Here is a 12,114-nt window from a genome sequence, read left to right on the forward strand (position 1 = left end):
CAAGACTTTCTTGGGGGTCATAAGAATATATTAAACTGATTATGCAAAACAATTGATACTTCCGTTTATATGAATTATTTTTAAATGTTTTTTTTTCCTTCTCATAAACTACCTTTTTTAAAATTTCAGCTAAAAATGCATAATGTCGCAGTTTAAAACTTCATTGCTATATAAGTTTATCTTTTAAATGACTTGTGTTCTAAGCTGACTTATTTTTTAAAATCTCACTTTATCAAGAAGAGCATTAATCGTTAAATGCACGCTTTATGTATCGAATCTCTGTTTTAGTAGTGAATAAACGCTTTGCTTAAACTGTTTTCCGATTCAAAAAGTTCAGTTGCCAGTGTTTGCCATGGAAAACGCGTCATATTTATAAATTAGAACTATTGAATAAACATAAACTTACTTTGTACAGGAAAGTAAGTATCGATTGAAAGTGGAAAACATATTTATTTAGATAAATAGTTTCAATATTAGCTTTAACTTTAAAATATACTTGCGTAAACGTAACTCTATCGACACTTTATTTTGGAGATTCTTTATTTCCATATTTTAATACAAAATATGCTTAGCTGGTATATTTAGTTTTAAAAAAAAACTGAAGGAAAATTATACTTGAAAATTGCAAATTTCAATAACTGCAATGGAGAAATGAAACACTATTTGTGGTACCAAAATTTTGCTCTGAGAGTGATGCATGGAATTTATTAATGTATACGCCAAAAAGTCTGTAATATCTTATTATCCTTCGTGAATACATAGAAAAGCTTTTCTATTCTTATTATTTAAAAAATGGAATTGTATGGATTAGAATAATGCATGGAATTTATTAATATACGTACACCAAAAAGTCTGAAATATCTTATTGCCATATTATGTAAATACGTAAGGAAGCATTTCTATTCGTATTTCTAAAAAAAAAATTATGAGATTATAATTTTTTGTTGCAATACAATTTTTCCAAGCTTAATGAAGTGTGTAGCCGTAGTTTGAAGATTTACCAGTAATCTGCCTACCTGGGTCCCAGTAACCAATCACTTTCCAGACATTTCATTGTTGTTTATGCAAAATTTCGATATGAATTGACATATTAATCAAAACATTACCAATCGCATTTTTAAGTCGTCATTTATTTGTAATATCTAATAAAAAATTTATTTTGTTAAAAAATTTTAAATGAAGTATAAATATTAATACTTTTTTAAAATGTCGATTGTGTGCATTTCCTGCTGATATCATTACTTAGAATATAGTATGTTTTAGAATATTGCCTGTTTAGGAAAAAAAACTGCACCTGTAAACTGTCGTCGAAATTATTTAGTTTGTTTGATATATATTTCAAATTTCACCTTTAAAAAAAAGATATTTTTCGCAGAAAATACAATTACTGCAACTTATACAGAAGTAAGGCAATTCCTTCGGTTCGAAAGCATGGACTATTATTAGTAACAACCTAATGACATAATTGCCGAGTCTTTGCGACTAGACATTTCTATGCTAGAAAAATAAGCTGTACTTTCCTTTTTACTCTAAGCGTTGCTGCGTTTAGGCAAATAGAATGTTAAATTACATTAAATAATATTTTTTGCTTTCTGTAGCATGAGATCTTGGATACGTTTGCATTGCTGATTTCAAATTTGCTATCGATTTTCCTTTCCAGGCAGCCATTTTTTTAAAATAACATTAGTCTATTTATTGTCGAAATGCACATGCTTAAAAATGATATAACAGAGGGTCACATACATGTTGCGACAGATTTCTAGCAGAATTAAGGCACTTCATCAGGATTGAAATGCTGAAGAATAATTAACGATGCTTCCTTATTATGAACTGCTTATCTGTGTGCTTCTGAATGGCTCATAGCAGGGGAGCACGCTAGTTTTTGGCATGAGTTCCAACGCAGTTTTAATCCGGTTGATGTACCTAAACAAGACCTCCTGCTAAATAAATTTTTTCTTTCACAGATTGCGTTGAAATAACCAGCAACAATTTTTCCATTCAATTCACTGTAACATTTAGGTTAAAAAACGCTTCATATTTTTACGGTTCCTTAACTGTTTACAACTAGTAGGGTTAAAAAAAATTATGCTTACAAAATTGTACTGCTTTTTATCCATTTACAACTAGCATGATTTCTAAGTCGTGAAAAAGAAATTTTACTGGACATTGGAACTCGACCTTTTATTAGGTAAAGGTCATTGGAAAATCTTCATGTGTTGAAGGAAATGGAGGAAATATTGTGGGGTCTACGCTAAAACTTGAAACACCCTTTCTGTCGGTCATGAGAATGACAAATAAGCCCTCCCGAATACAATATGTTCTCAGATGCAAGAATCAAAGTAGCTATATTAAGTATTCCTAGTGCGTGGGATAAAATTTATGTTGTTTAAACCGTATTAGGTGAAAGAAGTTATTAAACTGTTTTTCACACAGTTAACAGTTTGACTACCATCTTATCTATGCTTATTTGACTGTTTTGTTTGAATAAGATCAAATAACATTTGAATAAATTGTTATTTTACAATTGTTATTAGATAACTTTCTAACAATTACGTTATTTATAACGCTTTTAAACTACTTGTAAATTTGTTAAACTGAGCTAATTTTCTGTTCACTTGAATTGTAAAGTAGAATAATAGAACATTTGAAGAATTTGAAGAGTTAATTTGTGCATTGACTTGGTACCGTCAGAAAATTATAGCTAATTTGAAAAATATTGTGTGTCACGTGCATTAAAATTTTAATAGTGTATTTAATGTATATATTCACATTGGAAAAAAAGCGGAATATTTTAACAATTTTTGACAAAGTGATTGGATAAACACGTACTAAAATGTGATCTCAATGAGGTGAGATCATTGAGATTAATTTTGTTCTGGTGATTAATTTATGATCAAAATGTTTTAATATTAATTGTCTCAAATTTTCTATGCTGTCCACACTGTCTTGACCATATTAGAACTTGCAGAGAGAATATGTCTTAGTATCTAATGCCGTGATATAAAGTATTTTGTGCAAAAAAATGTTTAAGAGTTTGTGAGTACCATCCTCGATATTGGAGATCAAACAATCAAATAGTTTGAAAAAAAAATTTCATGTTTGTTTAGAGAATTTAAGTTTCGTCTCAAACTTGTAATTTCATCGTGCGCAAATATTTTAGAGTATTTAAAGAATGACTGATGAATCGATATGATTTTACTTGATTATAAATAAATTATAGATTTTACAATTCATATAGATTATTTACAATTCATATAGATTATAGAATTACAGATTTTACATTAATCTTTACGATTGTGCAAGAAAATTTAATAGTTGGATCAAACATATTTAAGAAGTATCGGTACTTTTTAAACATATATTTCATTTTCACACTGCTCATCCAGAACTTATTATTCAATTAATTATATAATTATAGTGTTCTCGTATTATTTATAAAGGAAAAAAACATTCTTATTAAACCTAGATGATATTTATTCTTTCTGTTACGATATTTCAATTAACAATCAGGATAAGAAATAAAATATAGAAATTTTTACTCTTAGTTCGAAAGAGAATAGTTTCTTTACTAAGCGCTCAAGTCATGAAAATTCGTAATTAACGTATTTTGTATTCTTCCTAATAATAGGAAAGCAAACTCGATAATCAGCAATTTTACCGTAGAATTTGTTTCAGGAGAATAATTAGGCGTCACCAAGTTTTCATATATATTAATTGTATAATTTTACTTCAATATACAATTTACATAATTATTAGTTAATTAAGATTCCAATTAGAATTCGAGTGAATCAAATGACGTACATATTGTAAATTTATAGCTTATTTTTTCTAGGAATGATTTGTTTTCTTAATTATTTTTTGTAATAAAATTATTTACAGGTTATGTATTGTATAGGGTTTATATTGTACATTCTATATAATATGTAGAAGTATATATACATAATTCAGTTACGGAGTCAATTTGTAGGATTCATTTGCTGGTTTCGTAATTAATATTTTCTATGCCAAAATATTATATATCAAAGAGATAATAACTAAAAAATAAATTTTTCGTTTCCAGGTTTTCGACATTGTCTATTTAATTAATCGATGATATTCATATGTATCTATTGAAACTATTTTTTATTCTTCCAAATCTCCTAATATAATCCGCAAAAATAGAAATACTAAATATTTTGCATAAAAAGATGCAGTGAAAATACAACATTGAGTAGGAAAAGTGTTTTTAAATAATGTATGAACTAAAACAAATAAAAATAAGTGTATATCCGGATTTATTTTTAATTAAATATCTGTAATTCTTTCCCGATTTAGATGTTTCTCAAAGTCGTTTCTTATACATCTTTTTAAGTAGATAAAACAACTCAGGAGCAATTTCAATTAATTTTTATTTAATTTCAGTACTTACTTAACAAATGAAATATTTTACGAGTCTTATCTTTTCTATCTTTTTAACGTTTCTTCAGAACACATTTTTTGTAAATTAATTATATTTATTGGGAATATCTATTGAGAAAGAAATTATTTCAAAACAATTGAAAAAAAATATTTCTACAAATTTTTTTTCCTCGTAATGATTTGAAAAAAGACACTGATTTATTCTAAATTATAACCATTAAGAAGTCATTTTAAAGTAATTAAAACACACCAAAAACATTTTTAAAAGGAAAACTTTTCTTTTCATTAGAGATAAATCAATTTAATTAATCTGAATAAAAACTGTTCTATTATACTAATTGTGAGAGTAAATGAATTAACTGCCTGCGAAAAATTTTTTTCTTCAGAATCAAGGTTCTTTTTTTAAAACTGAGAAAGAGTTTTTGTGGAAAAATTGTCAAACCGAAAGCTTAGTAGATACCTCTAATTATTTGTGAATTAGCGTTTGGAAAATTTATTTTATATATTTTTTGTCATTAGCAATAACTATAAATTATCACTAATATTTAGAATAATTTATCGTAACTTCATTAATCTGAAACTCTCCTGATAAGGAATCTAGGACACCAGACAGTTTTCTGCTTTATGTTTGGCCAAAGAAAAGACAATTTTCTTTGCTTGCACATATGCAATCAAGTAATCGATATCAATTGATGGTATTAGTGGTATTGATGGATTTAGTGTTTGATTTGTATATGCAGGGTCCGTGATAAGCATTCGCCACCTAGCAAAATGCAATAAAATCGAAAACTCAGCAAGAAAAATTATTTTGGTAGAGTATTGGCAAATGATTTTTTCCTACCGTAAGGAAAAATGTATATTCCCTAAATTTTGGAAAAAAATTGAAAAAAAGAAGTTTAAAAGGATTTTTTTATTAGTCCTGTATTTTTATCCGATTACCCTAATTTCCTTTAGGTATGTCGCATAACAGATTAGAATAAGCCCAGATAGTGGAAGCATAAGCAGGAAGAGAAATTACGTAAACATGAGACAAACTTCCATAAAATACAGATTTACGTTCATTACGGGATCTCGCAATACCACGCCTATTTTATTTTTTTATTTTACTATTTTTTTACAGTTTGTGTCAATGAAACAAATTAAGCTGTAGAAAAATGCATATTATCATCCAATTATTTCTGAGAAAATGTACTTTCTCATAACAGTAACATATGACTCAAATTAAGGATTTTGTTCAATAAACGATGAAACATTCATCATTGAATCATGAATCATTGTTCAATGAACAATGAAACATGCAATTGAGCAATAAAACATTCTAAAAACTGCTCACGTGCTTTAAAAACTACTCAACTGCTTTACACTGACATCTTCAGTGAGGTAGGTATTTTAAAAATAGGAAAACAATGGATTTGTATTTTAAGCAAGTTCGCATATTACCTTAATTGTTTAGAGTTAAGATATCATATATGATGTAGATGTATTCTTTTTAAACATATTTATTTTTGCTTTTTCTTGAAATATTATGTTGAAAAAACAATAGAAAATTAGTTGAAAGTTAAAATTTTGTCTGATGGAAATGAACTAGTAAATAAAAATCAATTTATTGATATCGAAAAATAGTTTCAAAATCTAAGCAATTAAAAATTTATTCTAATATAATTATAATAATTATATACTTCTGCGAAAATCTACTATTTTTCAGATAATCATTCACTTCATCAGAGTCTTTTACATGATGCGGATGCAATTCTTACAGATTTTTTTTTCTGAAATTGTCAGCGTATTAAATTAGTTAAAGCAATTTAATTATTAAAACATATTTTTTTTAAATAAATATATTGTTATAATGGACTCAAAAGTTTTTTTCATCAATGTACCTCATATAAACTTTTACTCCTTAAGTAAAATGAAAAAGAAAAACTAACCAAACAATTCAGATAATAAGAAAAAATACCATCAGTGTGATAAAAGAAAATTTTGGTAATTACTTCTGAGATCATTCAAAATTAATAAGAAATTCCTTTTTCATTAAAAAAAAATAACTTGCTTTGAAATGCAGATCAAAGACTTCTAAAAACAGAAACTTAAATCAACACATTTGTTTTTTCGAAAACTAATGGATGTGTTACATTAACAAGTATTTCTTTGTAAATCCTATGAGACCTAACAGCATATTCTTTTGAAATGCTTTATCAAAGTAAAACAGTAAAAGGTCTTTTGTTAAAATGGTGAATTAACTATAATGAGTGTGTAAGGTTTTTGTCTAAGTATATAAGACGCATGAACAAAGGGTAATGATGAAGTCGAGCAGAAGATAAAAGTTCAATTGTAGAGGAAGTATTATTTTTCCAATTATGCAGTGTTACCTCCTTTACTTTGCAGTCATGCATTATTATTGTGCAAGTATTGTAGCATTGAAATTAAAATCTCTTATGTATTTTAATATTTATAAAATGTAATTTTAATAATATAATTGTGTAAAAATAAAACAGTGAAGGGTCTTTTTGTTAAAATGGTGAATTAAACATAATGAATGTGTTAGGTTTTATACATAAGTATATAAGACTCATGAACAAAAGATTAGGATGGAGCTGAGCATAAGATATAAATTCAAATGCGGAACAGGCATTAATTTTATAATTTCGCTTCCAATTCAAATATGAATAGTGCAGCAAGTAAATAGTATGGCGTGAACACATTTAAAAGTTCAGCCACACGTTGAAGTACAACCACTTGACAATCTTTTTTAAGTCTTTTTTTGACTAAAATATCATTTTAACTAAACTAAACAATTAACTAAAATGTAAAATTTAAATTAATTCTGTTTTTTAATTATCTCTCTCTTACTCGTTTCACAATGTAAGTGACTTTAACGGTCAATAAAAAAAAATTTCTTGTGTCATTTTTTGAAGCGGTATTTCTTGAAAATCTACAAGATCTGTGCGAATTCTACTCCCCTCCTAGCTAATTAGTATCTTCGCCGGAAGTGTGCTTAAAAGCATCCAATTTAGCTTTTAAATACATTTTTCTCCAATGACTAAGTATAAATTAGGGGAGCTCAATGATGCTCAAGTGCAGATAAATTTAAAAAAGATGATGTAATTACTGGATCTTTCTCAAGACTTTCCGAACATCAGTTGGAGAATTCTTTAATTTCTTTGTTCCTCAGAACTGCAGCATGTGATTAATAAGTATTAATTTCCTCAAAATACATACTTCAAAAGCATTTAGTGAGAAATTAATGAACAATGTCTTTAATGGTTATGCAATTAAAAATAAATTTTAATTATATTAAAATGTAAATTTAAAAATTAAACATTCTTAAACTAGTAAAGCTGATAAAGTAGAATACTTGAAAGGTTTTTTTTAGTTTATGCAAATTTAATTTTTCAGAAAAGTAGCCTGTTTACTTAAAATAATTTTAAATATGTAATTATTTTTATGAATGTTGGTAATTAATTTCATGACAACGAGATGATATTCTTTTTATTTGTCGTAACTTCAGAAATTTCATTTTTCTTCACTTTTTATTTATTTATACTATTTGATGTCAAATAATTAAATGTTAGTATCTTCTTAAATGTTATTGTTTATAAATTTTTGTTAACGCTGAAAAAAACTTTATTAGCTTCAAAAATATGGAAACGGAAAACAGTCGACATTTTTCAAATGCTCAAAAACAGGTGCCCATTTTTAAGACTTGTCAGAAGTGAAGGAGAGTATTTGAACGCTTAAGAAATGTCTACTGTAATTTCCTATTTATATATTTTTGAACCGAATGAAGTTTTTAATCAAATAATGTCTTACCACTTCAGTTGTTTAGGGATTATTAATTTAAAACTCTAAAATATTTAGCATTTTCATATTAAACTTATATGTCTATTATATAATCCATTATCTAATTTAACTAATTTTATAAGCGAGAATAATTCATTGAAACTTATTTAACAGATAACTGGTTAATTTTCAAGCAATATTTAAAGTCATGAGATAAATGATATCACAACATTTTTCGGTTCTAGTGATTGTATAAATTTCCTACTGTCTTCACTTCGTTGCCATTATATTTATAATTTTATTTTATTTTTTCTGTTACAAAATAGTTGAAACCCTTGAAAGCAATTCATTGATATCTGAAGAATAATTTATCATTCCTGAATTCAATTTATTGTAGCATCCACAAAGGTGATATGATTTATGTGAGTTGTTTGCAGGAATCATATTTCACTTGAAGAAGTACTTCTTGATATCCATTTACAATTTGACAGCCCATAGAGGAAACACCAGAGTTTGGCACTATGTTCTGAAATGTTTTGAATGCGATGAATTGCATTTTTTTTTAAAAAATAATAACATTTTCTTATTAATTGTATGTTTACTAATATTGTAACGATAAAAGATAAAATGCATGGAATTAAATATATAAATTTATTTATGAGATCCAAGAACGCAATTTGCAATGTGATGAATTGCGTAATTTAATGAAAATGTGTAAATGTGTATAATATACAGTAAAGTAAAATTTTCTACGTAACTTACGTGTTTTTAGAAAGATATTACTGTCTAGCTGTGAATATTTTACAACAATAATTAAGTAAAGAGTTTTTTTATTATTATTCACACGAACTATACCCATTTTTATCTAAAACCCATTATTTATTGTTCCAATATTTTTGGAAGTAAAATACTCACTTAATTGCGTATTTCAAATATTTTATAGCGTTGATAAAATCATAGTATAATATTATACTACTGCTGAATACTATAATATCCTATCACAGTAATAAGAGTTGAAGTAAATTTGAGCCACATTATAATACAATGCATATCTCGTATATTTCTCCAAACAGTGAAATAATTATTATAATTCGGGTCACTTTCACAATTCAAAGACACATAAAAACGCAATAATATTTTTAGAATATGTAATTTCAGTCAGTTCTGTGCTAAGTCATAAACAAGACTGATATCATCCATGGCTATTTATTTTCATTGTGCTAACAGCTATTTAAATGCTAAAAATTCAACACCTTTTTTGCCGTGTATTTAGCTGATTTTTCTTTGAATGAAAACTAAGAAAAAACATAAAACATTTTATGTTGCTGCTTGGAATATGTGTTTCTATTCATTAAGACAGAAAACAACATTTAAATAAACGGAAGGCAAAAATTATTTAACATTGATATACCTTTATGTAGGATACATACATGACTGGATACTCTTTTTACTAAATAAATTGGTTCAATTTTATGTCATTAAGTAACTTCCCTTCAGCCGTAACAGTCTCATTGTCCGATAAATCGGTATACTTCTGACTCAATAATTTGGTATATTTATGACTCGATAGTCAATTGACTCAATAATCTGATACACTTATGACTAAATTACTCCATTCACATTTGACTTGATACAATTTTACTCAATAATCTGATACACTTATGACTAAATTACTCCATTCACTTTTGACTTGATACAATTTTACTCAATAATTCACCGCGCTTACGACTCGAAATATCACTAAACTTATGACTTCAAATTTTACCTTTTCCGGTGTCATATTTACTGTTAAGCTAGAAAGGAAATGAAACTGTCCCTTTTCAACAAAATATGCTTCAAATATTTTCATAACTCTTTTACCTTTTAAATCCTTTATCCTAATGCAATATAAAATCATGTCCATCATGCTCCACGTTTTGAAGAGCAAACACGAGAAAAAGAAAAAGAAAAAAATACCCGATATATATTATGAGAACAGATGCCAGAGAACATCGTTCGATTTTTCTGTCGGGCCCATTACCTTAAAAGACTTCAAAGGAAGCATCTAAATAAATACACTTAGCTATTGACCGTTTTTATAGGAGCGTTGCAACGCAGTTCTTTAAACCTCTTGGACAAGGTATTTTGAAAAAGAAAAATTGCAAACTTTTAGCTAGGTATAGTATTTAGTACTTTTGTGTTTGCATTCATTGCAGATTCCTTTTGATGTCTATAAACTTCCTTTTAGTGTGGGAATTTCATTGAATTTTCTTATAAAGTAATTTTATTATTTTTTTATGTTAGTTTGCTACTGTTCTTCGATTCATATATGACATTTTTCAACTTTTTCAAGAAATGCATTTTTTTTAACTCTATCAGGAAATTGAAACATTTAATAACATAATTTATTATAAACAATACATTATTTATATAAACAATATATTATAAGCATTATAAACAATTCTTTTCTTTATCAGAACATGCTTTCTTTATCATATTTACCCGATTTTATTTTCATTGCATTTAGTCACTTCCCACAATTGATTCCACTTTCTTATAATTGTTAAGATGCTGTGATAGAATGACACATTATATTTCATATGTTATAAACCTGCTTCCTGCTTGTATTGGAAATAATTAACTATGGTGGAAGAATTATTCAGGATGCCAATTTATAAGGCGATGATGGAATATTCAGGTGGGGTTGGAATTTGTATTGGTATAGTATAGTGGACTAGTTGAAGAATACTGACAAATTGAAGATTGCGATGAAAACAGAAGGGTGATGAAAATAATACTTGAACTGGATCGTAATTAATAAAGGGCTTTTATTTTATATACTTGCAGAGCTCGAGGTACCAAATATACATATTATCCATAAGAATTTCAGTTGAATCAATTTTTGCATAATAATATTAATAAGGACAGGCCATGGGAGATAAATCCCCCACAACCTGCCTAATCAAAAGCCAAATTAAAAAGTACGTGTAATTTGTTCCCAACGGACACAGAAGCATGGGTAGGAGATCCAAAATTGGCGATTTATTAAAATATAGCATAGCCAAAACAAAGCCAATCAGCATATCAATATTGGGTTTAAAATAATACCTTGGCGATCACGAGTCGCCAACAAATTTATGAGAATTATTACAACCATGCAACATATTTTCGGTTAGAAATTAGAATAAAAAGTTATAAATAGATTTTTGTTTTGGATTAGAGGCGACAGTGAATTAATAAGTCTGCATTAGTAATGAAATAAAAAGTATCCGTTACATTGATCTATAAGAGAAGGATAAATATTTTTATTCTCATTTTAAAAGATTAAGTCTTTGATTTATTTTAAATGTAATTCTATTAATAAAAATAAGCTTAAGTGCTGAAAGATATTTTAAAAGGATAGAAAATAAATATGTAATGCGAATTGTGGCATCACATAAACTAACGGGAGGTGTTAAAATTACAACATTGTAATGCCATTTCCCAGAAGAAAGTAAGTGATATGATAAAATCCTTAAACCTTTTTTTTAATAAAAAGATTAAATAATAATTTTAGATGCTACGGACTATGTAAATAATCGGTAAAAAATAATAAGTACTGGTAATCACACATACACACACATTATTAAAACTAACTAAGTAGGTTAAAGTTAATAATTTTATCAGAATTTATCACATTTATTGGTTTTTCTTGATAATTACTAATAATGTTTAATCTATGCAATAACTTTTAATTTATTTGCCAAGAGGTGTAAAATTTGCATTTGAATGGATATTTCTTGAGCAAATATCTGGATAATATCATTTGCTTACTTACTTTGGGTGCAGACTGTGTGCATTATTCATCTATTGTACAAATTTATACTTAACTGTTGTGAATTTTTATTTTATTTTGCGTTTCTTAAGCCACTTAACATTACCAGACAAATAAAATTACTGTCAAGTTTTTTGAGCATA

The sequence above is a fragment of the Parasteatoda tepidariorum genome, chromosome 8, assembly GCF_043381705.1.
Source record: "Parasteatoda tepidariorum isolate YZ-2023 chromosome 8, CAS_Ptep_4.0, whole genome shotgun sequence".
Lineage (NCBI taxonomy): Eukaryota > Metazoa > Arthropoda > Arachnida > Araneae > Theridiidae > Parasteatoda > Parasteatoda tepidariorum.